Source organism: Pipistrellus kuhlii, unplaced genomic scaffold (genome assembly GCF_014108245.1).
Source record: "Pipistrellus kuhlii isolate mPipKuh1 unplaced genomic scaffold, mPipKuh1.p scaffold_m20_p_4, whole genome shotgun sequence".
NCBI lineage: Eukaryota > Metazoa > Chordata > Mammalia > Chiroptera > Vespertilionidae > Pipistrellus > Pipistrellus kuhlii.
In genome coordinates, this window is record NW_023425540.1 from 80,080,036 (window position 1) to 80,084,516 (window position 4,481).

The following is a 4,481-nucleotide window of genomic DNA, read 5'->3' on the forward strand; positions in this document are numbered from 1 at the left end:
CTGTACCAGGCAAGGTTAGTGGCTACTGAAAATACCACCCAAACAGGGCTATCCACAGACACATTCAGTAGTGTGGTTACTATACAAAAAAAAAAAAAAAAAGACATGATGCAATTTAAAAACAAGTATTACTCAGCCTTGCAGTTCAATTTTTTTCTTTAAAAGAAATGAGCTGTGTATAGTGAGATTAAATGCTTTATAGACAAGAAAAAAAAAACTGCACCAGAATCAACTTATTCATCATCATCTTCATCTTCCTCCTCTTTCTTCTTTTTCTAGCCTTATGTGTGTTTGTGTGTGTGTTTGTGTGTGTGTGTGTGTGTGTGTGTGTGTGTGTGTGTGTGTTTTAGCCTTGATGACCCCCTTCTTTGCTGCCTCAGGCTTTCCTTGAGCTTAGCGTGCAGCAATCTCCTTTTCATAGTCTCCTCCAGCTTAGCCATCTTCTCATCTGGCGGCTTGTCCTCTGCAGCAGTGACTCCACATCTCGCCCAGCTTCTTGGCAGCATCACCAATGGGCCCGCCAGGACGCTGTCCTTTGATTTCGGGACCATACTCAGAACAAAACAAGAAAAAGGCTGAAGGAAGCCTCTTTGGGACCCTGGAACTTTTTTTCTGTTCGCCTTTAGGTGGGATATAACTTTTCACTTCTCTTTCATAACGGGCCTTGTCTGCCTTTGCCCTGTCTTCCAATTTTCCTCTCCTCAACAGACATGGTCTTCCACCTCTCCAGCATTTCTTAGGAAACTCTGAGAAGTTGACTGAAGCATCTGGGTGCTTCTTCTCGTGCTCCTCCCGGCAAGTTAGCACACACACAAAAAAGCAGATGATGACATTTTGCCTCTCGGCTTCTTAGGATTGCTTTTGCCCTCATTTAATTATCTTTCCTCAGCAGCGCAGTGCCCCCCGGGTTGCACTTGCCCCAGCACTGTCTTCATGGAGCTCAATGTATTACGGAAACGAGATTCTTTTAAACACCATACCAACCCAACAAATATAGTTGAAGACTGAACCATAGTCCTTGGGCCCTCCAGCTGTGACCTCTAGAGCCGGCCTAGAGGGGTTTGTGAAGTTGGAACTTTATAAAGTTGACAAAAGGGTGAATCTGATTCAAACTGACTTAAACAAAAAGGGGGATTAAAATGGGAAAGGCAGGGAAGAGGGTGAGCTTTAGAAATAAACTAAAACCAGGGCCTGGAACTCACCAGGCTCAGGGGTCCCTGTCTTCCTCCTGTTTCCCTCTGCACACCAAATGCACCTCTCCCACCGCAGCTGACCTTTTGCCCAGGCTCCAAGGTTCCAAGATCCCCGTACAGGCCATCTATCCTCAGGGAAGTGCTGATTAACACCGTCAGTTCCATCCAGAAACATCCTCGCACCTGGGAGAATTATTTGCACCAGATTAGTGCAGGTGCCTATAACTGGCCATAAAGTCAGGTATGACAGTGGGCTGGCCCCAGTGAGCTGCCCTTCTCTGAGTGAGTCAACTGGGGCCAGGGAGTCAACATGGAAGACAAGCAGCCACCACCACAGGCATGGAGAGGGTTGTTGTGTCCTGGGCACATAGGGTTCATTCTATGTTACACACAGTGACCTTGAAGGACAGTGGATGTGGTGGCCACCTCGTGGTGCTGTCACAGACCACTCCCCGATGGTCAAGGTTGTTGATTCCTGATTGCTCACCTCTCCCATCCTCTCTGAAATCAATTTTTTTAAATTTTTTTTTTAAAAGGGAGTCCTTTCCAAGCTGAAATTCCTTAAGGCTTAGGATGGATGGGTGGGTGGATGGGATGGACAGATAGACTTGTTGGACTGACAATAATAAGCCTCTCTCTCCCATGCCAATGGGACAGCCTGAGGATGGCTGGACCTATCAAAGCCACCCATGGCCTCCACAGAGAGGAAACAGCACCCACAAAATAGCTCCAATCATGCAAGGAACAGCAGGTGCCCCAGAGAGGCAAACGGACCGGAGTGACTTGGCAGACAAGTGGCAGTGGAGGCCAGAGGCTCCAGCCATGAGCCCACTAGCCCATTCACCCGCCACCCACCCAAGACTCTTCTGTGGACCCAGCTATTGGTTTTGGCACACATAACAGATGCTCAGAAGATATGGCTGACTGTCTTTACTGATCACCAGGCACTTTCTCAGCCAGCATTACCTAAGGCACTCAGGAGAGCACATGAGACATAAGGATCATTTCCCCCATTTTACTAGTGAGGAACCTGAGGCTCTGAAAACTCAATGGTTTGCCCCGGGTCACATGGCTGAAAAAGAGTTTGAGCCAGGACTGAAACCCTTGCCTCTGGCTCTCATTCTTCTGCTCCTGACCACAGCCAAAGCCCGCCAGTGTGGAGAACAGGACAAGCCTGGTAAGAGAAAGCATCCAACGCTTGTCCCTGCACAGTGTGTCTACTTGACACTCTGAGTTCATACAAACTAGTTTCTACACCTCCACCCCAACGGCCACTCCAGGCCTTTACCTGGCCGCTTCCTGCCCACAATGCCCCTCCCTCTGCCTCCAAGCCCTCTCATTCCTCAAGGCTCCATAGGGTTCTAGCTTCTCCCCTAATAACCTTGTAGACTCCTGCCTTCCTCCCTGACCTTGGCCTTGTTTCGACAGCCTGAGGTCTTGGGCTTGGATAGAATGACCTCTGCAGGACCCATTCTTTCTGGGTCAATATTATGGAAAGTTCCCCATATATCTTATCAAGACTTTAGGCCTCCAGACTGGCAGCTCCTTGCACATGGGAGAGGGTGGAGTTAAGGAGCTGTGTTATGGACTGAATGTGCCTCCTCCCAAAAATTCATGTGTTAATCCCTAACCCCCAATGTAACAGTGTTTTGAGATGAAGCTATAGGAGATTAGGGTTAAATGAGGCCTTGAGGATGGGGCCTCATGATGGGATTGATGACCTTATAAGAAGATGGAAAGAGAGAGATCTCTCAGCCATGTGACAGCACAGTAAAAAGGTGGGCAACTGCAAGCCAGAAAAAGAGTTCTCACCAGAAATGAAGTCACTTGGCAACCTGGTCTTGAACTTCCAGCTTCCAGAACTGAGAGTCTTCAATGTCTGTTGCTTAAACCACCTAGACAGTGGTATCCTGTGATGGAGCCTGAGCAGGCTCAGACAAGCTGCTTTTCCCTCTCAAATGATCTGACCCACTGTGCACAGAGCCAAGCTTGACTTTGTTCTACACCACGTCCTTACATTAGCCTGGTGGGAAAGTCTCAGGCCCCCCAGAGATGCAGTGAGGGGATTATGAGGGAAGAGGAGGAGGGATCAGACAGAGGAGGTCTGGAAACAGCCTTCTGGCAGAGTTGCCAAGAACCCTGGGAGTAGCTGGCCACACCTCCCCAGCACTCTCTGAACCTGCTTCTGTCCCCAACAACTAACAGCCTGACAGCTTCCCAGCTCTCTGCCAGCTCTTCCCTCAGACACTATCCAGGTGGAGGCCACACCCCTCAGCGCCTCCAGGACAGCCAAATGGCACTGCCAGCAGCACAGGGAGCCAGAACCCCACCCACCAGAACCCCCAAAGGCTCTGTCTGATTTCAGTCTGTTCCACAAATCAGACCCTCAGCAGAGCATAGCTGAGCTTTCCTGACAGCTGGCCACGTGACAGCCACCAGATTTCAGGTGTCCCAGAACACAGGAAAAGTGGCTGTGATGGGGCCATGGGGAGCCACAGGCCAGCTCTCTCTTCCACCCACACCTCCCCTTAACAAACCTGAGAAGTGCCCTCGCAGGTCCAAGAAAAGAGGCCAAGGAGAGGGCACTGATGAGAGAGCAGGGCTGAGGAGACGGATGTGGAAATCTATGTTTACTGTCCCTCATATGTTTTGTGTTTGGTAGCCCGTTTCAAGCAAATAAGTTGCTTGAGCTGTCCCTGATCTTCTGGCTCTGCATCGGATCTTTTTAAGAGCAGTTCACATGAAAACAGAAGTCAGCTTTGCAGCCATGAAGCTGTGACTGTTTTTACTCAGCTGATAGAGATTTGCAAGGCGAGGAAGTCTATGCCTCTGGGAGACATACGTTGCTTAGTGGAACCCCAAACTTGCCTTCAACGTCATCTTATTGAACTTCTCTTACACCCTCCACCCAGTCCAGCGATTTTCAACTGGTGAGGCACAAAAATTTTAAAACATGCAGTACCTCTGACCTCTTTCCCCTTAGATTGTCCAATGGAAAAATGACAAGAGCCAAGACAACAGCAGCCATCCAGTGTGAGTGAATCAAAATTAGACCTCTTTTTTTGTAGAATGGCCAAAAATATTTTTTGGTGTGTCACAGAATTATAGTAATTAGTTTATGTGTACCATGAGATGAAAAAGGCTGAAAATTGCCGCCCTGGTCAAAGGTAATTTTTGTAATTGAGATAGAATTGACGTAAAACATTGTGTAGGTTTAAGGTACACAATGTGTTGATTTGACATAAACTGCAGCAGGCTTACCAACATGACATCCGCTAACGCCTCCAT

The 4,481-nt window shown here is 48.4% G+C and overlaps 1 pseudogene; it reads right to left on the reverse strand.

Moving 5' to 3' along the window:
- Window positions 1–233: 233 nt before the first annotated feature.
- On the reverse strand, window positions 234–4,481 carry LOC118703688 (annotated as a pseudogene).